The following is a 24,591-nucleotide window of genomic DNA, read 5'->3' on the forward strand; positions in this document are numbered from 1 at the left end:
GGGAGAACCTTCTCTAATGAGACTTTCATAGATCTGACTTGTCTAGAAACACCATCAGGGGTGAACAGGGAAAAGGAGGAGAAAGGAGGAGGAAAGACGACGTCAGATGGGCTAGGAGTGGTAGAGGAGGAGGAAGAAGAGGTAGAGGAAGAGAGGGTGGACAGTAGTGAAATTTATTTATTTATTGTGTTACAGTTCTAATTAAACTTTACACAAATTCAAATAAACATATATCAATAATTAGAAAAATACACAGTCAGCATATCACTCAACAATTAATAATCTCTTAAAATCAGATTTCTGATGAAACATATGAAGTTAGGAGTAAGCAGAGGGGATTTTATATAGGCTTAAATCCCAGTACTTCAATTCACAGTAATCTCTACTTAGCTAAAATCGCTCTTATTTAGTACGCTACAGCTTTATACCCAATCTGGATTCCACACTCAGCCAGATGGTATATAATGCTGTCAATAATCGCATACTATTAGAATTTACACAGTGGTGCCAGAATAAATCATCTTTGATGTAATTAATATCATGGGTAAATGGTCCCAATAGGATGGAGATTGTTATAGTCATTTCGGGGCAGCCAGTTAAAAGATGTTTTGCCGTTTCCTGCTGTTCTTTATTTTTACATAATCGACATGTGCGCAGTTCAGCGGCTATCTTATCTTTGCGCCCAGTAATCGAAAACGTTGGTAATTGCTCTAATCTAAGTAATAGAATAAATCGTCTGAGCCTAACAGATGGACAGATGTTTAGATAGCTCTGGGGTTTCTTGAATTCATAAAGTCTATATTGAACAAATTTATAGGATTTTAGATTCCTTAGATGTTCGAAATTTTCAAGCCAATCCCAGAGATCAATACGCTTCTTAAGGGCCCTAAACACTTCTTCTGTATAGGGTCCTTCTCGAATTTGCCAGCCTATTTCGGCATACAATCTGGACATCTCATGTATTGTATCGCAAGACGATTTTTCCTTGATCATTTCTTGGTAGACAGCTGACAGGAGCCCATTCCCTACATCTCGGGTCATCCTTTGATAAATCATGGCCCGCTTCTTTAATACAGTTGCTTTTAGTGAGATCAGGCCAAGTTCCAGTCTAATAATGGCCATCGGTATACATTGGGGTAGACCTAAAACCGCTCGCCAAAATTTACCTTCAATAACCTGAAGCCAATTTAAATCTATGTTGAGAAGTGCTTCCAGCCCGTAGATTATCGCAGGAGAGAAGGCTTGTAAATATAATTGGCGTGTTCCCCAAAGGGTAAAACCACCCTGCTGGACCGTAAACTTATGAAATAGAGCAGTCAATTGAGCTGCTCTGATGTTACGCGATTGTTTACATAAGGGATAATCTCCAGAGATTTCAAAGTCAATCCCCAGGTATCGATAATGGGGGACATATGAAATATTTTCCAGGCCTACTGTTAATTGCACCCGAGATATCTTCTTTTTTGTGTAACACATGAGCTTGGTTTTTTCGAGATTAATGCTGAGGCCATTGGCTTCTGCATATTCCCATAATGCAACCGCTGATCTGCGAATCCCACTGATGGTATAATCAAGAATAACCAGGTCGTCTGCATATGCTAATACAGCACAGGAAGATTTACCTATTTTTGGTGGACAATTGTTAGCTACAGCTATTGCCATTGGTATATCATAGACATATAGATTATAAATAAGGGGAGCAGTAACACAGCCTTGTTTTACTCCCCTATTTTGGGATACGTTCTTAGTCATGTGACCTTCTTGATCAAGTCTCAATCTGGCGAAGTTATTTTGATGGAGGAGTCTAAGATAATATATTAATCCTTCCGGGCATCCCATTACCTGCAGTTTCTTCCATAGCCGGTTTCTAGGGATCGAATCAAAAGCTGCTGTGAAGTCTATATATAAGGCATATAGTGGTGTTGCCCCTGGTTTAAGAGCTCTCGATCTAAGAATGTCCATAACCATGATATTGTAGGATGTAGAGTAGCCCTGTCTAAACCCACTCTGAAATTTCGATAGGACACCAGAGTTCTCAGCCCATCTTTGTAGCTCTTGGAGAAGTAAGGAAGCAAATATCTTCCCAGAGGCATCGAGCATAGAAAGCAACCTATAATTACTGGGGTCGAGTCTGCTTCCCTTCTTATAAACAGGGATTAATATCGCCTGTTGCCAGGAGCAGGGGATTTTACCAGTGTTTAAGACTTTCTTAAATAATATAGCTAGCAATCTTGCCCAGAATTCTGGGTGAGCTTTTATAACAATATTAGCTAAGCCATTAGGGCCTGGCGCTCGGGAAGATTTTATCTCTCCAATTTTATTCAGTATAGTTTCATATGATACTATCATCGGGGCAGTAGTCGGGGGACTGCCTAACAGGCTACCATTATCATCTTCCAGGTTTCGGTTTTCTAGGAATTTAACCCAAACCCCGGCCTCAATAGGATTAGTTAAGGCTCCCTTTTGGGTTCCACTTGCATCACTTAAGAGAGACCATATTTTTCGTGTCTTACCTTCACAGATGGTCTTTACTAACCTTTGCCAAGAGAGTAGCTTATCCCCCCTTCTCTTTACCTTAATGGCTGATCTATATCTGTTTTTAATTTCTCTTATCTTTGCATAACAATTCTCACCAGGTAAATAGGCTTGTTTAACCCAACGGAGTTCTGCTCGAAGAGTCCGCTTCAAGTCTCTAATGGTTTTATCATAAGGCATTTTTTTATCCAACTGACTAGTCATTACTCCTATTGACACCGATGCATGTGTACCCACAAAAGCATAAATCCACTTCTCAATGGCCTCAATACTCATTGCACTGAAATTGAGGCCTTTGTGTGATTCAAGTGTCTCCAAAGCCTCAATTGCACGTGCTATATTATTGTCTGACCAGGAGATCCTGTTGCCTGATGTGTTAGTTTTCAGCAACCCTAGGTTACTACGAAATTGTTGTTCTCTAGTGCTACTAATTACACAGTTCAGGACAGCATGATCACTCCACTCATTAGGGTTAACAGTCATATCTTCTACTAAATGAAGAATCTTAGGGCAAACAAATATATAGTCCAACGTACTGTGGGCTTTACCATTCGTCCATGTTTGATGGCCCGGATGATCACTCATCGTTCTACCGTTCAACATTGTCAAATCCCAGGACTCAAACAAATATTCCCATGCTTCCCCTTCCACCCCTTTTCTATTATGGACCATCTCACTCCGATCTTTCAATTTTTCATTTCCCGTTTTACTTTCCCGTCCCTTCATATGGCAGTTGAAATCCCCAGCGATATTATCCCTGCACCAGCTGATAAAGTCAGCCAAGAGGCCAATATATCATGGAGAGAATCTTGCAGTTGTTCACTTAAGATTGCCCCAGGGGGGTTATAAAGATTTATCAACAAGATTTTACCCAAAGGGTCCTTGCTGTTCAAAGTTATTTCTACTGCCATTAGATTACTTTCGAGATTAGAGTCAATTTTTCTGGAAAATAGTGAATTAGTCACCCCTATGACCATGCCTCCATATGGTCTGCCTTTTTCACCCCTTCTGGCAGATGAATGGTGGAGAACAAAGCCGTCTAAGAACAAAGGATCGATGGCCCACGTCTCCTGCTGGCAGAAGCAGCTTTGCTTCTCCAATAGCTTTGTTGACCCTTCAGGTGACAGAAGATGCGCAAAACCCCGACAGTTCCATGATAGGATCAATAGGTTTCATGGTCTGGATAAAATCTCGGGAAGTGCATCTGCTAGCCATTTAAGCACTTGTTTGACATCAGATGCTTCCACCCTTTTATCCATCGGAAAGTTTAGAGGAGTCGTTGTTGCTGAAGAGAACACTGCCTCTTCCTCGGTGCTATTCGGGTCTATTTCGTTTATATCCGCGTCGACTTCAACATCCACTGTTTTTAGTTCCACTTTAAAACTCCTAAGCAGATCAGCCGTTGCTATGAATTTGCAGTGTAAAGCTGAAACGTTGTTGTTAGGACCTTTCAGAGGTTCCACAAATTGGAAGTCTTCTGATTTAAGTACCCGTAATTGTGGAACAGAGTAAAGTCTTATCAATAGCTCAGAGCGTGATAGCCACTTCGTATTTTTGCTTTGGTATAAGTTCTTGATCAAGCATATTCGACTTCCTTTCTTCGTTGTTTTGTTATCCACCGTGACTTCATCCTCTTTGTCTCCTGAGACTTCATGTACTACTGGTTCACTTAACACTGTTTCTGCAATTATATGAGCCATCTCTTCCTCCCCTTGAGCATCTTCCTCATCGGCTTCCAATTCCACCGTTTGTTCAGGAATAAGCCAGCTGGTCAGGCAACCCTCACCAGCTGCTTTCCTCTTTTTTGCTCTAGCTAATTTTTTCCTACTCTTCTTAGTCGGGAGAGTAGGTGATTTCTGCACTGCCTTTGAGGTAGACTTCACCCCAGACTTTTTCGGCTTTCCCTTTTTCCTGGCCAGCCTCTTCTGTTTTTTAGAGAAGAATGGATTAGGACTATTAGCCTCTTCAACGATTTCCAGGCTCTGCTGTCCTCCGATTGCATCGGCCATATGGATAGCATCAGACAGATTTATTTCTGCTTCATCAGGATTCCTTCCTCTCTCTTTTTCCATCATTGTTAGAGACTCAGTATTGGCTAAGATGCGCCCTGACATCTTCAGCAAGATTTTTAATGCAAACTGCAGCGATGCCACAGATGACTGGATCTCCGCAATTTCCACTGCTCCTGGGTAAGTCTTATCCGTTTGGTCAGTTTCAACCTCCGGGTCATCCTCAATAGAGACCATCGCAAGGGTCGGTGAAATGGACAGTCTCTCCTGTCCCCCAACCACTGAGTGTTCCTCAGAGATCATTGATCTTGATCTATTTACCGGCACCTTGGCGGTATTGGCCGACCTAAGAACCGGTAATGGTGTCATAGATCTTTGAATATTGAGGCATAAGTCCAATAAAGAATTATTGTCAATGTCATCAAAATTAGACACACTCGATAGGTCATTGTCATGCTGATCCTGCGGGTCTTCCTCAATCGCCGTGGAATTAATTTCACGTGGATGATTAACAGGAAAGAATTTCGTGATAGTATCTTGGTTAGCTGGTTGGGCCTTTTTTGGCTTACGCTTACCCATAGGGACTTCTTCGTTCCCAGTGTTCGCCGATGTGATTACCGCTTTAGACTTCCTAAGGTTGTATGCGGTAAAATTCCGCTCGCTTCCTGATTGCATTAGGACCAGGACTGGAATAAATAATTCGCACTCAGGAAGTGGATTTAGTCTCTCAGGTCCTACTAGCACTGTTGCACCACGGACTAAGATCCAGCGAGTGTCTCTTTTTGGTATCAGTATCTTTTGCCCCCCAACCCCTTGTCAAGCTCCACAGTTCAGGGGGCACAGTCTTCCAGAGTTATTACACTCCCTTATTATTCTGAGGACCGTCTAAATGCCATTCAAGGAGCCAATAATGGGATAAGGAATAGAAGGGAGACTGGGGGGGGAAGAGAGGGGAGGGGGAAGGGATAGAAGGGGGGGGAGAGGAAGAGAGGGGGGAGGGTGTAGAAGGGAGAAAAGGGAGAAAAGCGTAACGCAGGGCAAGGCAAGGCAAAAGTATTCCACTACTGCCTCAATGAAAAAATAAATTTCACATTAGTTTCATCACCGCAGCCACAGAACACAGCAGTTGTTGCCTTCACTGTTAATCCTCCAGCAGTCCACCGCCCCGTCAAGCCGCACTGCTCTCAGGAAATCTCACACGCCACACAGCCGGAGTTAACTAAGGTTAATAGTCAGGTGCCATATATAGCACAGACTACCTCTAAGACCCTATTCACAGGTCACAGAGCCACTAAATATTAGTTTAATTATTGCATTTACTCCGGTGCCAAACAGATAGCAAACAGAGATATTGCAAAAGAATTACCAGGTATTACAGGCTCTTCTGAATAGGACTTGCACCGTGTCACCGTGTCCGCGAAGGGCAGTGGCAGAGTACAAGCAGCACAGCAACACCGCAAGGGTCACAAAGATCGCAGCCTCACAATCAGCTGGGAGACTGAGATATACTGAGGAGCGTAGCGGGAGAAAGCGGCACCACAGCCCCGTCGATTCCGTCAGCCGGCGTGGATCAGGGGAGGATTCGCAGCCGCTCACAGCCACACCGCTGCTCCGTCACTCGCACACTCCGATGGTTTTCCAATTAGAGAAAGGGACCCAACGTATCCCGTAGAGCCCGTAGAGCCGTCAAGCCGCACCTCACACAGCCGTAATGCAATGCTGCACAAGCGCAGTAAGGCCGCTTCCGACAGTCAATCGTGATTACGCTAATCTAGTAGTGAAATGAGAGACCAAGGCAGTGCAGAGGGCCTGGGAGGGAACAGGAGAGGTAGAGACTGTAGCAGATTGGCCAGCTCCTTAAAGAGTTTGAAATGTCCGGCTGAGTTGTTACATGCCGCAGAGATGCAGGCTTGGATGTAGGCTCTCTTCTTAGAGAGGAAAGAGAGTCTGTACTGCCTTTCGAGCAGGCAGCAGGCCAGTTTGTCAGGGGGTGCGCCTGAGGCCCTCCACTTCCTCTCCGCTGCCCTACACTTACGTTTAAGGGTGACGATGTGGGCTTCAAGCGGATCCTCGTGACAGGGGCAAGGACATCCAGAGTGTTAGAGACAGAGAGATGAAGGTTAAAGAAGGCTGTGTCGGGGTGTGAGTCGGCCAAAGGTGCAGGAGGAAGAGACAAAGTTTGAAATGTCTCACTAGGGAATAGGAGGCCCGCATCTGATAAACAAAAGACGGATATGCCACTGGACTACAATTTCGGGGGGCGTGGGATTAACCCTTTAAATGTTGGCAGAGGGTGTAACTTTAGAGACTGCAGGGGAGGGGCAAGCTTACTCATGTGGGGGCATCTTACTTCTATACACATTCTAAAGAGACTCTTCTGGTGCAGTTTCAGTGTTAAAAGCAGTGAAACCAGACACTGCAGGACTGCTGTGAGAATGAGCTGTCTCCTGTCCCCACGCCCATCCAATCACTCCCAGGGCATGTAAGTGCTGACATCCCATCACCCTTTCAATTGCCTAAAAATGTAAGCAGACGAACGCGGGTGCTAACAATGAAATGTTTTATATTAGTAATTGCCAGACATTTGGTTTATCGCCTCTGTGCTGTCCCGCCCACAGCCCTGAAGGTGAGCCAGGTCTAGCCAGCATAACCCCAAGTTTCGGGGGGTGGGCTAAAGCCCCATTTTCCCAAAGGTCGTTGCGCCACTGGTTAAAGACAGCACATACAGCACCCCAGAAATTTCAACTATTTCCGTCCATAAATAGGGGTCTAACATGTACTCTCAATTCTTTAAATATGGCAGCAGACTCAGGGAGCACCATTGAAAGTAACTATTGGATGGCGATACACTTCAAATTAACAACGCACCTTTTTACACAGTCTAACAAAGTAACATTATTGAAAAAACTGTTTTGGAGCCTCATTCGCCTCGTTGCCCAGAGAGAAATACAGCAATTATACATGTTCAGAAATCTATTTAAATTACGTTTAAAAATTGGCACGCATAGTACATTATTTCAGCTCCATTGATCTCCCAGACGGGGGGCCGGCGGTGGGGGTCGTGTCTAGCTGTGCCAGAGGAGGAGGCTGAGGCCTCGAGTCGCCGAGGAGTTATTAATCTCCTCTTTTGTCGACTGCCAGGCGGGAGCAAAGAACGTTTTTCTCGCAAGCAGCCCTCTGGCCTTTCCTGTTCAGTACGGGAGGGCAAAGGACAGGCAGGTGCCCCCGCCTGGGGAGTTGGACGGATCAGATCACTCTTTCCTGAATTCGTCAAGTGCCTAAACTCGCTCGGAGGATGCGTCCAGGCCCACACAAACTGAAATAAAGGAGTGATTGCTGAGAAACAGACGCACCCTGTTAAACCGAGTAGTCGTTTTTCGAAACACTGGGCCTCATTACGAGTTTGGCAGCAGCCATGGATCTACTAGCACCTACGCAAACCGGGCTCCTTTACCGGGTTCCCAGAATGGGGAATTACCGGGCCATTCCCAGTACGGAGGGCCCGGTAATTCCTCCCTCTGGGAACCCGGGCCCGGACCTTCCCCATTCCCATTTGAGCCCACATAGGTCTCAATGGGAATGGGAGAGGGTGCAAACAACGGGCCGATTACGAGCCCGTTGTTTGCTCCCACTTCCCCTCGTGGGACCCGGTAACGACACCTGGTTTGACCAGGCGTTCCGTACCGGGTCCCGTGAGGGGAGCTTGTAATCGTGTGGAATGGAGTTAACGGGTCCGCACCCATTTGCGGAACCCGTTAACCCATTCCACCGATCTTATAATGAGGCCCACTGTTCTAAACGTTAGGAAAACAAGATTCCCAGTGAGAAACTGACTGCCCCTGTCGAATCTGAGAAGACGCCAGGTGTATCGTTACTAAGCTTGAGTGAACTTTCCCGCACAAACTCGAGTACCCTGAATTTCTGATAATTCATCCAGAAAGACGAGACAAACATTCTGAAAAGTGTGTCTCAGGTTCACCAACATGGCTTAAAGGGGGCACATGGTTAAAGCTCCTATTTAGTCTCAGGAAGATTTTAGAGCAGCAAGAAGTTTTGAAGACAGGCTTAAGATATTTTGGGAAAGGGTTCATAAACTACAATGGAGGTAGAGTAGTAGGAAGGAGGGGAGTGACTGGTAGTGAGGGTCTGTGATCTAGTCAAAGTAGTTAGAGGGGTGGTTGAGGCACAGGCCATGGAAGAGCCGGGGAACCCTGAGGACAGCTTGTGGGAGAGAGTCAGGCGTGTGTCATTTGGTGGCAGGATGCCGCAAGCATTCAGGGAGACAAGTGGCACACCAGTCAGTGTCTGTTTCTTGAAGTGAGTGGGCGAGACACATCTCCTCTGGTGAGACCGGGCAGGAGGAGCAGTATATCCCTGAAGGTTGTTTGTTGGAGAGTGGCACGCTTGTGTCATTTGGTGGGAGGATGCTGCAGCAATTCAGGGAGGTGGTGTGACAAAACAACTTCCGGGGCAATAGTGCTTCAGGGATGAATATCTCTTTCTAAACCATCAATCAGCCCCACACCTCTGGTACACCAGAAGGGATGCAAACAGATTGGAAACACAATCAAATTACAAAACTCCTTGCCCAATTTTGGTAACGTGGAAGGAACGGCAGGTTTATCTCCGAAAGGTCGAGGATCGTTGGTTAGTTGCAACACAGCGAAAATACAATTATCACCCAATGATAAAAGGGACTGGCCAGTCAAGGTTGTATGAAAAATATCTACTTTATTTATATCAGAACAGATAGTTCTAGCACACTACGACATTAAACTCACCCTGTAAAGGAATGCAGAGGACAGACAGTTTTAAAGAAGGAAAAGGGATGCACTCTGGATACTGACAGGAGGGTAGTCAGTATAGTAGTTAATCACAATAGTTAAAGGATACTTGGTTTCAAAACAAAGAGAGCTATGGGTCATAAAATGTCACTAGGGGCCTTCAGAGAAGGACCAGGGGGACAGAACCAAAATGTACCTTGTGCTGTAGGAGCTCTTGGTGCTCGACAGGGTCGAATCGGTTTCAGGGCGCTTTACAGCTTATGCAACAGAGTTCAAGACGGGAGACAGCTGTGGGTATCAGGCGGCAGGCAGTTTGGTGAGTGAAGCTGGACGGATGGCTGCAAGCTGGCCTACACAGCAGCTTGGGTCAGGAATTGTTGTCTCAGTGCTGGTTAGTGGTTCTGAAGCACTGGTTGAGGTGGCCTGGATGGCTTTAAAGACTGTGGCATAACAACAGTCAGCGGTGCAGTCGGTTGCAGCTCGGGGGGTTTGACTGGCTTGAAATGTCCTTTAAGGCTGACGTCGGTAGATGTTTATCGATGCACTTCTCCTAGCTTTTTCACTGGTCTTGTGTCCCCCTTTTAGGCGGACACACCAAAGCTGAGGTGGGTGTCGCAGCCAGCTGTCTTGTCCTTGGTTTGATTCAGAGACTATCTGGCACTTCCCACCTAGGAAACTGTACAGGGGGTGCCAACACCTCCCCTTTCAACTGAATATAGATAAAATGATAGGTAGGTCAAATAGTTCACTCTCCTGCCCATCATTGTAGAAATCAGGATTAGATTGCCTTTTATTAAAAGTAAAAAGTACTTTAGACACTGCACACACTTGGTTTGAGTTGGCATGGGAAATTAAGGGTGTGTTTATATTACACACACTCCATAAGTGCACAAGGATATGTTATGAATAACGTGTTTGCAAAATGGAAATGCTTAAATAAATGCAGAATATAGCCCCCTGATAAGAAGGAAAACAGTGTCAGATAAATATGTATTCCAGAATGGATCCTCAAGTGCAAACAAGTTCCAGAACTATAAACCATGCCAAGGGGTTTCAGATAATCAAGTGGGACTGATGCACTTGGAGACCGTTTTTGGCATCATCTCACAGTGAGATAATGAGGTTTGTTAGGTTCAAAATGGAATTGGCATGAAAATCAGACAAAATAAGATGAGGGTCGGCAATTAATAGAAGCTTAGATACATGAATCTATGTTCTTATGGAGAAATGTACGAAGTGTATCATGCAAACTAATTTGAAATCACAGCTGTACTATTTTGGCACCAGAAAATAAGAGGATATATATTCTCCAACAATGTTAAGTACCAAGAACTTGGCATAACCTCAGTAAATAGATACGGTGCAGACATGGAGTCACGGAGAATGCCTTTGGCAGGAGTCGAGCACTTTCATAGTTGTGTCCAGCCAAGTCTGAAATAGGCATATTCATTTTGTGTATCAGAGAAAAGCTGTGGATGACAGTTATGCTAAATGTGGAATTATTGTGCATGTGTGATAAGTTATCCAATGGTAATGAAGGATGAAGGGATGTTTGCCATTTGAGTAATGTGGCCTATCAAAAGCCTACCATTTTACAAAGTGCTAATTTGCATACAAGTGTTGCGTAATCTTTAAACATCTATAAAGATAGGTTGGATGCAGAGATGCTTTTGAGTGTCTTCTGTTCCTTGATGAATAAAGACACATTTTGAGCTCCAAGTCATTTGTTTTTCCTCTCCCTGTCTAATAGATAAGAGCATGAAAATCCATGGATGTCTGATGGAGGTGTGGTGGGAGAAGGACCCCCTATATAAAGCTTGCTGCAGAGCCTAGCAGGGCACGCTGTGTGCTTGCTGGGCACCGGTTCAGGAGCTGCTGGAGGGTCCTCTGGATTCGGTATCTCCCTCTGTTCTCTGGGAGATGTTTTGGTGAGGGATCTTGCTTCCCTCTTGGAGGTCCTGGTCTTCCTTCACTGGCAGAAGATGTAAGACAGACTGTACCTTCAGCCAGGGTCCAGATGAGTTCTTCCTTCTGCTCGGTGAAGCCTTCAGATGATCTGTCAAAAGCGGGCTCAGCCAAGTTGGCCACAGTGATTCGTGTAGGCTAAGCCTACCTTAATGAACCAATCCTGGGTCCGCACCAACAATCTCTTGTATGTGTGAGGTCATAACAAGAGTGCTTTGCAACAGAAAAGGTAAAAAGGTGAAAGCATGTAATACAAAGTCCCACACATCTCCCTGTCTTGTGGATCAGAGGGTCTCTCTGGTTAATGGAGCTCTCTGTGGTGATTGTTTAAAGTGGCAGGTCTCCCTTGAAGTTCCTGTGAGACCAGACTTTCTGGCTCCATCAATCCACATACTTATACCTTCTTAAAGGGGTCTCCCTAAGGGGATGACTACTGTAAACCCGCAGTCCCCAACATGACATTTCACTGTCCATCTATACTAATGGCAGGTGCTGGCATTGGGTTGACACACTGCATATGAAAGGGTGTTGGAGTTTCCTGTCTCCTTTGTTAGCCTCTGCAGCCAGGCCCATGTGGGCCTGTTTAAATCAAACTCTAATTAGTATGTGATGCTGCGGGGGGGGCGTGGCTAGCCGCCATGTAAGCAGGACTCTCTCCTTGTAGCTCCGCATGATGTGCCCTTGATTCTGCTGCCGAACTGCGGCTTTACCCCACCACTGCCGCTGCAATTCGCGACACCCGGAGCTGAGCACCCAGAGCACCTGCATGCCAAGTCTGGAAACGCTACGACCTTCGGGAACAAAGATATTCGATTAATACCGAACTACGTCGGCACCAGGAAAATGGCGCCCACCTAGCCGAGGACGCAGCACGGGAGACACGGCGAGCACAAGCTGACAGCACCGTAGACTGGTGGTGCCTGCGGCGCCAGCGACGAAGCTGAACACCCTCCGCGGCGACGACCCGCATTCTGGTGTCCCCCCCCGAGTCCCGGGGTGGCTATAACGGGCCCCGACACAGAGCGGCCAGCGACGCATCGCAAGAGGAAAGGACCCGCAGTCTGGGGCCACTGGCGGGGGCGAGGGAGACCGGACGGCAATCCAGCCTCGAGCGGCCCGAGACGAGTCACCGGAGCCTCCAAAGACCAGACCAGCACCCGAGAGGGAAGCCGCGCACCGGACCAGCACCCGGGGGGAGGGCTGTGCACCCTCCGCGGCGGCGTCCTGTGCTCTTGAGGACCCTGACGAGGAGAGGCCAGCGACGCGCTGCAAGACCCCCCAGGGAAACAAGTAGGGTGAAAGGCCCCATCGAGCCCGCCCACAGAGGCAATCCGGAGCTGCTGGCAAGGGCTAGGGAGACCAGACGGCGATCCGGCTCTGAGCGGCCTGAGACGAGTCGCCGGAGCCTCCGGGGACCGGACCAGCACCACACCCAAAGCGAAAGCGAGCGCGGAGAGGTCCGCCCAACACACGCGGTAAGGAGGGGGCGAAAAGGGGATCCCAACCACCATCACCAGCGCCCCACAAGAAATAAGCGCCCCCCCCCGCATAGGCGCCCGAGCCCGCTGCACTACATCATCCGCAGAGACAGCTGAGACCTGCGCGGCACCAACAAGGAGCCTACCCCGGGGTTGATACACCGGGAGGGGCGCGCCCCTCCTCCACTGGGCCAAGAGGCACAGCACCCATAGACTGAGGGTGTTGCGGCCAAAACACTCCACTGGCCCCACAGCACGCAGCGGCCAGCCCGGCCTAGCTGATCGAAATGTCAGCAAGAGGCAATAAAAATAAACAGCGGCAGACAACTATGGAAACATATGCGGCCTGCGGCCCAGCCAACCAGGACACCGACACCACCAGCACAACATCTCCTCAGGAAAAGACCCTGGAACCGGCAAACTCACAGCTACTGGAAGCCATTAAAGCCCTACAGAAGACCATGGAGACCAAAATCGACGCCGTGGCAATCGACCTAAACCTGCTGCGACAGGATGTCCGTGCCATAGCCAACCGCACCGAAGCACTGGAGACCCAGGTCCGCGAAAACACGGAGGCGAAAACCCAGATGCTTAATGACATGGACGCCTTGGTGCAAAAGGTACAAAATCTAGAAAACAGGGCAGAGGAAGCCGAAGGACGGGCGCGCCGCAACAACGTTAGACTCCTCGGACTCCCTGAGGGTATAGAGGGGAACGACCCCACGAACTACATTGAAAACCTCTTGCTGCAGGAAATCGGAGCTGGCAAGCTGTCGCAGGGCTTCACCATCGAACGAGCGCACCGTTCCCTCACCAAACGACCACCCCCCGGGGCCCCGCCCAGGCCTGTAATAGCCAAGGTACTCAATTACAAAGACAGAGAGGCGATCCTCGCATTCTCGAGAGCGGGTGGCCGCATACAACGAGACTCAGCCAAAGTGGCCATATACCCGGACTACACATTCCAAGTCCAAATGGCGAGAGCCAAATTCATCACCACCAAGGCACGACTGAAAAACGCAGGCCTACGCTATATGCTACTCTACCCGGCCAGGTTGAAAGTGCTACACAACAGCAAAGCACTACTGTTCGATACAACAACGGAAGCCAGCGAATGGATGGACAGGGAGCAAATCCCAGACATTGAACCCAGAGAGCACAAACCGCGGAAGCAACGCCCCAGGTGACACAGGCCACTCAACCCTGGAGCTCGACCGACATGAGAATCAAGACACACCGCACTGCAGCAACATCGATACCCACAGGAGCGATATGGGAGTCCGTTAACTCCCCACAAGGCAACAACAGGAGAGCTCCTGCTGAAGGACCCCCAGAATTTTGGGTGCATTAACCCGCCCGTAGGGCGCCTGAAGACCTCGGTCAATGGTGCGGAAACGGGAGAGTCAGAACGAGGGGAACCTCGCTAGACGTGTTCAGTTAAAGGGAAGTTTAAGTTTGTTGGGAAGGGAAACCCAGTTTAGAGGACCCAGTTGGAAATTAACGAACGTTAAGTTAGTGGTTATTGTTCACTTAGAAGGGTATCCTAGAAGAGGTACCCAGTTACGGTTACATGGGTTACAGACCAGGTCCATCCGCTGCAGGACCGCCTCGAGGTTAGCTGAAGCCACCCGCAATCCCACCCCAAAACCACCCACAAGCCCAAAACAATGCATAGACCATGGCTGACAAAATTAGAATAATGTCCTGGAATGTCCGGGGTCTGAATAGTTATGTCAAGCAACATCGCATCCTTTCCTTTATGAAGCGACACAAAATCAGTATCGCCCTCCTTCAAGAGACACACCTTAACGCACCCAAACTCGCCGCACTGGCCAAAGCCTGGAGAGGAACCTGTGTTGGCACCACGTTCTCCTCATACGCAAGAGGAGTCTTGATTTGGATTGCACCATCCGTCCCCATCGCCCTATCACACACCAAAACAGATAACGAAGGCAGAATGGCCCTGATACAAGGCACCATAGAAGGAAAAGACCTATGCCTAATCTGCACTTACGCCCCCAATCATAACGCCACCGTCTTTTTCCATTCACTATACGCTCGCCTGAGCCCTTATAGGGAAGGCCTAATACTATGGGGAGGTGACCACAATTGCACCCTAGACCCGCGCATAGACAGAGCAGACAGCAAACACTCCCACCCCTCCCCCCCAGCCAAAGTACTCAACGCCCTAACACAGCAACTCGCCCTGAAAGATCTGTGGAGAACACAACACCCCGACGCCAGAGCCTACTCCTTTTACTCCCCACCGCACAACGTGCACACTAGAATCGACACACTTTTTGTCAGCGAGGAACACCTGCCCTACTTTGAACACACCCAATACTTGGCTAGGGTGCTTTCTGACCACTCACCGCTGATCACCACAGGGTCCCTGACAACCCCCAGGCCCCCCGTCCCGACATGGAGGCTCAGAAGCGAGGCGCTCCTCGACAAATCCTTTAACGAACAAATACGACAGGGTACAACGAACTACTGGCAAACTAACATCGACAGTGTCCAACATATAAGCACAGCGTGGGAGGCATACAAAGTGGTAATAAGGGGCGAAATGATAGCCGCCTCGGGAGGAGCCCAAAAGCACATCACATCCCTGCTTGAGCGCACTGAAACTGAGTTGAGGGACCTGGAATCTGCACCATCCCCTGACCCCTCCCACTTACACAAGGTGATCGAACTCAAACAGGCGTATTTAAAACACTGGGAGACACTAGGAAAGCTAAGCCACGTGAAATATACTGAAAGAAACCACGCACTAGGTGACAAACCCGGCAAACTACTAGCGTGGCTATACAAGCGTGAGATCCCTAAAACACCCATCTGCCTACTCCGAGACGAGGAAGGCCAGAACATCCACACGCAAGCCGAGATTAACCTAGCGTTCAAAAAGTACTATCAGGCCCTATACTCCGACCCCACCCCCCCTAGGGACACGGACATAGAGGATGCCCTCGACAGTATCAGGCTACCACACCTAGACGAGCACGTAACCGAGGCCCTAGATAACCCCATCACGCCTGAAGAGGTCATGGCCACCATCGGATCAATACCCACGGGGAAAACACCAGGACCCGACGGGCTCCCGGGAGAGTTTTACAAGAACTACGAAGATATATTGGCCCCCTTGCTATCCCAGGTATACAACGAGGCATACGAATTAGGCCACCTCCCCGACACCATGAACGAAGCGGTCATCATTCCCCTGCTGAAACCCGGCAAAGATAGCCAGGACTGCGGTGCATACAGGCCCTTGTCCATGCTCAATGTAGACTATAAGATACTGACAGCATTGCTAGCTAAGAGACTACAGGCGGCCATCCCACATTTGATACACAGAGATCAAACCGGGTATGTGCATGGACGTTCCATCACTGAAAACCTGCGGAAACTACACCACGTCATACACAGCACGGACAACAAACCTGATAGAAGTGCGGTGGTGTCCCTCGACGCCACCAAAGCGTTCGACTCGGTCAGGTGGAAATGGCTCTATGCCACCATGACCAAGATGGGAATCGGACCCACCTTCTTAAACTGGGTCAAGCTCACCTACGCACATCCCACCGCCAGAGTCCGAACCAACAACACCTATTCAGATAAATGGTGCCTCTCCAGAGGAACCAGGCAGGGGTGCCCCCTATCCCCCTTACTCTACATCCTGGCCATCGAACCAGTGGCAGCATACCTTAGGCTCGAATATGGCGATGGGGGTATAACAATAAACGGAGTGTCCCATTTGGTGTCCATGTACGCGGACGATATGCTCCTCTACCTGAAAGACCCCGAGCACATACTACCATACATACTTGAAACCCTAGAAGGATTTTCTAGATGCACGGGGATCCAAATTAACCACGATAAATCCTGCCTATACCCTTTGGCAGCCCTAAGCAATACCAGGAAAGAAAATCTCCCCCCATTAGCACTCCGGTGGGAACCCACCACATTCAAGTACCTGGGCATCAACATCCACCACGACCCCAGAACAGAGCATATAATAAACACAGTGCGAGCTAAGGAGGGCCTAGCCAAATCAATCGACTTCTGGAGCAAGCTGCCCCTTTCGGTGGCTGGCAGAGCGGGGCTACTCAAAATGGTGGCACTACCGCGACTGCTGTACTACTTCACCAATGTCCCGTTCTACATCCCGCCACAATTCTTCAAAGAACTTAACAAACTCTGCCGAAAATTCCTATGGCACGGGGGGCGATGCAGAGTAGCCCTAGAAACCACACAAAGACCGTATGACAAAGGAGGCCTCAAAATCCCCAACTTTGAGCTCTATTATCTGGCGGGCCAACTGAAACATGTAATACAGTGGATGGCGGACGATGCAACCACAGATACCCACCTACTACAACCCAGAAACTCCCCATGGCTGCTTAGAGACTTACTCTGGACTGAGTCGGAGAGGAGTCACCGAGACTCATACCTAATTCACCTGGGCATCCGTATCTGGAAGAGGGCCTGCAGAATCGCCAATCTGGCGGACCCCTACTCCCCACAAATTCCAATAGCCGCAATGATGTCACACAGGCCAGAAGACCTGAAAGTGATCAGGAACATATGGGAACCCCTAGGCATAGCCACCCTGGGAGACCTGGTAGACGACCGAGGCATTCTCAGTTTCACCGAACTGCAAGAAACTACGGGAATACCGCCTGGTCAATTCCTCCTACACGGGGCAGCAACGAACAAACTCACAAAACGATGGCCAGAGATGGAGACCCTTGACACCGGCCACGAACCCATCGAGAACCTACTAAGTGCGGCGGAGGGAGGCCACGAAACCTCGAGGCTCTACGAAACTCTACTGAACTGTGCCACGCAACAAAGTCTCAAGAGTAGAGACAAGTGGGAACTTGAACTCGGCGAGAGATTCGAAGACAAAGAGTGGGATGCAGTGACGCGCTACCACAAAAAAGTATCCCGGAACTCACGGTTCCAGCTCATACAATTTTACATTATTCATAGGGCTTACCTCACCCCACGTGTCATCTCCAGATTCAACGACACGAGCGCTGCAGCATGTCCCAAATGCCTGGATCCCTCTGCGGGAATGGCCCACATGTTCTGGGGATGCCCGGCAATCCAAACCTTCTGGTCACAGATCCAAACCAGGGCAGCTAATGCGGACATAACGCTTGACGTGCAATCCCCCAAAGCCTGCATCCTGGGCCGATACCCCAGGAACAAAAAAAACAGGTCACTGAACAGACTCAAAGACCTCATGTACATCTTAGCAAAAAGAAGAATTGCTATGGCCTGGAAAAGCCCCAAGGCACCCGATGTGGCAACGTGGTGGGAGGACCTACACAGATGGACCACAGCCGAGACGGGAGCATGGGAACTGGCGCAAAGACACCAGAAAATCGACACCTCGGACGATCTACTGCAGTGGGTGGCTCTTACGGTGTCCTTGTTCCACCCCAAGGAAGACAGCTCCACCGATGGAGACATAGACAGCACAAACTGACCTGGAGGCGCAAGACTGCAGCGCGTGGTTATGGACTTGGTCGGGGGAGGAGGTGGGAAGGAAATGGACCAATCCCCCATTGGCTTGGGGGACACTATGTTTGTATGTTCTTATTGTTAAGAAAATAATAAAGAAATTAAAAAAAAAAATAGTATGTGATGCTGCCACCAGCTACAGGGCTCAACAAATGTCAGATCCACAGAGCCTTTGGCCCTCATTACAATACCGGCACTAATCCATGGCGCTATTAGCACCATGGGTGGTGCCAGTATCGTAACGTGTCCCCCATGGTGAAATGGGGAAATACCGCCCCATTCCAAGGTTGGCGGGGCGGTATTTCCCCATTTCACCATGGCCCTTCCCCATTCCCATTTTTGCCCCATAGGGCATAATGGGAATGGCGAAGGCGCTAAGTACGGTACCGCAACTTGCGGTAACATACTTACAGCGAAGGTCCCTTTGCAGGTCCCTACTTTAACGGCTGGTCTACAGCAGCCGTTAAGGTCGGGTCCCGCAAAGGGACCTCGTAATTAGGCGCTAATGGGTTAACAGTGCCGCAGCCTTTTACGGCGCCGTTAACCCATTAGCGCCAGGGTCATAATGAGGCTCCTTGTGAGTTAATAAGGGTGGCCATGGCAGGAGGAATGGTTGGCCCTCCCCCTTCTGAGATGACATGGTGTACTTCTGGCTGTCATATCCCAACTAAATATGAGAGAGGGGACTGCACCAATCTGAGTACACAGGTCTATATGTTGTTTGGTGAGCATAGGAAAATGTGTGCAGATTAGCCACTGCACATTTTCCAGAGGTTGATCTGCGAACATTCAAATTCATTTAAAATTTCAACCAAAAAAACAGGCGAGCACACACCCACCACGCTGATGGTCGATTTGCTCACAGGTGAGTGACACAGTGTCCAGTCAACTGGTCGACTGCAATTTGGTCGACTGCAATTTGGTCTACACCATTTGGTCGAATGCCAAATGGTCAAATTTTTTTTTTTTATTATATATATGTGTTTTGTGGGTTTTCGTGTGGGGAAAAAAAATAAAAAGGAAAAAAAGGGGGTTGGGGGGGGGACCCCCCCAAAAAAAAACAAAAAATGGGTAAAAAAAAAAAATTTGACCATTTGGCATTCGACCAAATGGTGTCGACCAAATTGTCTGTTGACCAAATGTTTTCGACCATTTGACTGGTAACCGAGTGACACACCATTCAGTGTCTGTCTCCCAAAGTGAGTTGGCGAGACATGTGACTTAGGGTGACACCTGGGAGGAGGAGCAGGAGGGGCAGAGAATCCCTGAAGACGGCTTGTGGTAGAGGCTCACCCACCTGACTTTGCTGGGAGATTTCATGAGGCGTGTTACACACACTTGGAACAACATGTCAGCCACCAAATAAGCCAGAGGCAAGACGAGATGTGCTGTTTGTGGACTTTCCATTCCTGAAGCAGCAATTGGTGTGGTTACTGGGGAGGCCAGACCTGCACATGGTCAATTGAATGTATCATCCAACTCACCTTCACCACTCCTCGTCACATGCACCAGTACAAAAAAGTGCACAGGTATATCATGGCAACAATGATAATCCACTGATATAGTCAACCATTTCTGTCCACTATCTCGGGGGCAGAGGATTGATGCGTGCAGATCAGATTGGAGCAGGGTACAAGTCGAGGGTATATGTGGGTGGACGGCATTCCCCCATTTTTTTCAGAGGTTAGATGCAGTCCCACAGGGTATTTTGGAGGCAGTGTGTAAAACAAGACACTTTGACTGTCTTTTTCAAAATTATGATTTTAAGCATGACCTGGGGATTCGAACCATAGTCGCCAGGTTCATAGGTCAAGCGCTTCACCACTAGACCATAAAACCTGGTGAGAAACAACTGCGGGTGAAATGTCACATGTCGTGAGTGCACTCACCAGGGAAAACATTAGCATTGATTCTTGGGGTTTAAAACCTGCACACTTTTTAACATTTTCAAACCCTATCAGAAGAAAATATCCTCTCTTGTTTTTTTGTATATGTTGATTTTATGAAAGGCAAATGCCCATCCATCCTGTGCAATCTGTCTGGTTATGCAAAGCCAATTGAGTAAAATGTCCACATTTCACCTTGATATGCTAATTTCCGGTGACCGCACATCCCATCGCGAATGTTAATGAGTCGCCCCACTTTTCATTTTAGGACGGAATAGGAGTCATGAGGGAACATGCTGTACATATCAAGAAACCACCCAGGTGGCCACAGTGCACGGTATAAGAGCCTTTAACATAACATAACATAACATGACATAAACCAGGGGAGCCTAGACCCCTACACCTCTGAAATGGTAGCACACCGGAGGCCACACTTCAAATAGTTTATAAACAATGAACAGTTGTGTGTACCATCATGGTTGCTGCATAATGGTGAATGATGCCCTTGCACTGCGTACAGGCGGTACAAGCGGGGTGTCCTGCTGCAGTGCTGTGCTCCGGCCACATCTGCAGTGGTCCCGTTACCACATTCTGACCCTTTCCAAGTTACTCCAGTAAGGACAGAGGTGGACGGTTGCCAAATCCAGGCTTGAGTGCCACATCCGTTCCACAGTCCAGCTTTTTATCTGCAATAAGAAAATATTGAAATAATGTTATATTTACGCCTGCGTACACAGTATGAATAGATACTGAGCACTTTGAAAGACTGCCTGTGTATAGTCGCTTTATAAATAAACAATTACAATTACAATACAGCTCTGGTGTGTAGTGTATCTCTCAAGTGACCCATATATATTTTAGATGCCTAGTTGCCCTTTTTTATTTGACCCCACTTCAGCCAGTTGCGGTCTTTCATATGGCAGCTATTGTAGCCGCGTATTTATATGGGAAAATGTAAAACTACAAGTCCCACAATGCAAAGGGCAGAAGCTGAGAGTGTACCACACTTGACACTGAGTCATTTTGCATTCATGGACTCATTTGGAAGATGTCACCTTTCTTGAATTCTTTGGCGTCATCCTCTAAAAGGAACCTGTCAGAACCTCACCTCCACCGACTTCAATGGGATCACCTTAAAAAGCCCTATCGTCAACTAAGGTACGTGTGTTGAGAAACAATAAAACCCCTTAAGTGCTAAGGGTGAGTATGTTCCTCCTGAATTCCCATAAGGAATCACTGCAGGCTCCGCCCACTCCTGCACTTAAGTATATTCACACATACTACCCTGCTCAATCATCTCTGTGACAACCTGGGTGTCACCGATCAGGCTCTGGCCTGACTGACCTCCTTTCCCTCTGATCAACGCTCCCAGGTCCACTTGGGTCCTTCCTATCCTCTATCTCCCTCTCTACCTGTGGTATTCCCCAGGGGTCTAACCTCTCGCCCTGGCTTTTCAACCAGTACCGGCAACTCTCGCATACTGCATTTCCATTTTTTTCTCAAATTTCCAGTGCTATGCTGATGACACCCAACTCATTTTCAGGCTTCCTTCAGCCACCTCCTCTCCTTCCCTCATCTCCGACTGCATAATCGCCATTCAAAATTGGTGTGCCGCCAATAATCTTTGTTTAGATGCCAACAAGACTGAGATCCTCCTCATTGGTACACCCTCTCCATCCTTTCCCCTCACTCTCTGGCCGGCCTCCCTTGGCCCTCCTCCTGCCCCTACCTGCGAAGCTAAGAACCTCCGGGTCATCTTTGACTCCACATTTTCCTTCTCCACACACATCTCTGGCGTCTCCAAAAAGTCAAACTTCTTACTGCACCTCCTTAAAGGTACTCTTCCTTTCCTCTCCTTTCCTAAGAAGCTCACTGTCTCCCAAGCTCTGATGCTCTCTAGGTTGGACTACTGTAACAGCCTCTTTCTAAATCTACCTGTCTCTACTCTCCGCCCTTTACAACTAATCCAGAACAAGACTGCAAGACTTGTCCTTGGCCTCAAGCCCTGGGATTGTATCTCTCCAGCTCTGAAATCCCTTCATTGGCTTCCTGTGGTTGCAAGGATTACATTTAAAACCCTTTACATCCTCCACAAGGTTTTCTCAGGCATGAGTCCAAAATACCTTCAACTATCCCTCCATAAATACCTCCCCTCTCGAGCCCTTCGCTACCCTACCTCTAACACCCTGAGGGTCAGTCGTTTTTCAAAGAAACAAGCTGCTGGTAGATCTCTGTCTTTGGCTGGGGCCTGCCTCTGGAACTGTCTCACTGCCACCTTCAAACTTGAGGAGAACCATCTACGGTTCTGGTAGCTCCTCAAGACCTTCCTCTTCGCATCTGCCTTTGCCCCTCTTCTTCCCTGCTGATCTGCTTTCTCTCTCCGCACTGCTGCACCTGGCCACCCTCTGCCCTTCAGGCCCAGGTACATGATCACCCTGCCACCCTCCTGCACTGCCTCCTGGCTACCCCTTGCACTGGGGCCTGTATCTGTACCCACAAAGGCCCCCCTCACTCTTTTTCTGCACTTATCAGATACTCCCTATCTGACTAACCTTGCACTTGGCCACTCACAGGCTGCCCTACCAGTGTTTTGGATCAAGTTATTTATTTATTTGTTTATTTTTTTTTATTATTATTTATTTATTTATGTACTTATTATTTATCTTTTCCTCTCCTATGCTCTGCACTTTCCAATTTCTGACCCCTCCCATGCACTTCCCCTTTTTCCCTTCCCCATGCACTTGCACGTTCTCAATGTCACTGGGCTCAGTAAGATCGGTGTTTTTGTTTTCTCCCCTGTTCCCCTCCCTTTGCCTGGTCGCGCTCTGAAACAAATGTGTACGAGCGCGATATAAATAAAATATCATATCATAATGATTGTTGTCAAGAGTAGAATAAGTTATAGAAATAATAGTATTTGCAGATATCTCAGCAGAAAATAGCTTATCCTGTAAGAAGTTGCGCATCTACACTGATATGGGTCCGCACTCAGCAGGCGTACATTGAATCTTTATTTTTTCTTTATTGATCTAATCTGTGATTTTTCATACAATTCAACAATGACCATAACCAATTCATAACATATTTTCAAGAATTCCTAATAATGGTAAGGATATAATATATCATACATTGATAGAGTCATCTGAACGTCACTGAGGTCTGTTATCATCACCTAGGTCTGGCATCAAGACAGCAGCCCTAGCCAGAGTACACCATCTCTTAACCCCTTGTCCGAACATCAGGGAACAAACCACACAGAGCCTTTGCAAAGCGCAAGGAGATGGAACATCCCAGGTCTCTATTTCACCACCATCAGACAGTAAATACGATGACGACACAGATGATCAAAAGAAAACTTATGCAATTCTGCACCAGGCCACATTGTGCATGCGTGGGTGTGATTTACTGTGATTAAACCGAAGCTGAAATGTTCGAAGGAGAAAAGACTGAATGTTATTTTACGGAAACATTTCAAACTATCCCCTTGCCCTCCACCCCCAGCCCCATACTTAGCTGTGGGTCACACACCTCCTTGTGTGCCGCCATCTCCAGCATCCCTCGCGCCACAGGTTCTCTTCACTTGCCTGGATGGGAACCAGTAGCGCAGGGTCCACTCTTCCTTTTTCTGATTTAAAAAATAAACTTTATTGTGTCAGGAGAGGGGGACACCCCTGTAACCCCCTCTCACATTACAGTGAACAAGGGTGGTGCGTAGGACACCCCCATTTCTCTCTGCCCTTCTTCACTGTAATGCAAACGAATTGGAGACTTGGTCAACATTTTTGGCCTTACTTAATTTTAGTGCGGCCGAAATTCAATCAACTCTCCCATTCCGTTTTTTTCCCAGTCTTTTTGGGTCGTTCCGGTTTCAGGGCTGATATCACCTGGGAGTTGATTTGTGGGAGAAGTTGGAGGAGGTGGAGGCACAGTGGTGAAATACTTCCGAGCTCCCATTTCATCCAGGATTATCAGGCCAAAAATGCACTGCACCAAATACAGGTGTCCGATAAGTTGCCGTCACACTACCTGAAGACTTCTGTAGCCTCCTGTTAGAACACTACTTTGTACATGTTGGATAAACTATGTGAGCAGTGCAATGCCACCACACATTACTGCAACATTCAAAGCAGATCTCTAGATTGGACCATTCAACAAAACCAAAAATTGATGGCTGGAAAGTTTTGAATAAATCATAACCACATGTCGGGGTGATTTCCCGGGGTCCAGCAGAGCCGTCGGCGGACTTCCGGGGCTGGGGATGCCCCAACTCCTCCTGCGTCCCAAAAGGAGTATGAGGCACACACGAGAGCAAAGTAATTACTGCTGTTTATTATAGTAACGGCATGGATTGTTCTCAGCCTGTATGCATCCGGTGAGACGCTCTTGTCGTTGGTGGGGCTCGCAG

This window comes from Ambystoma mexicanum, chromosome 10, assembly GCF_040938575.1.
Source record: "Ambystoma mexicanum isolate Mex_15411 chromosome 10, UKY_AmexF1_1, whole genome shotgun sequence".
Classification (NCBI taxonomy): Eukaryota; Metazoa; Chordata; class Amphibia; order Caudata; family Ambystomatidae; genus Ambystoma; species Ambystoma mexicanum.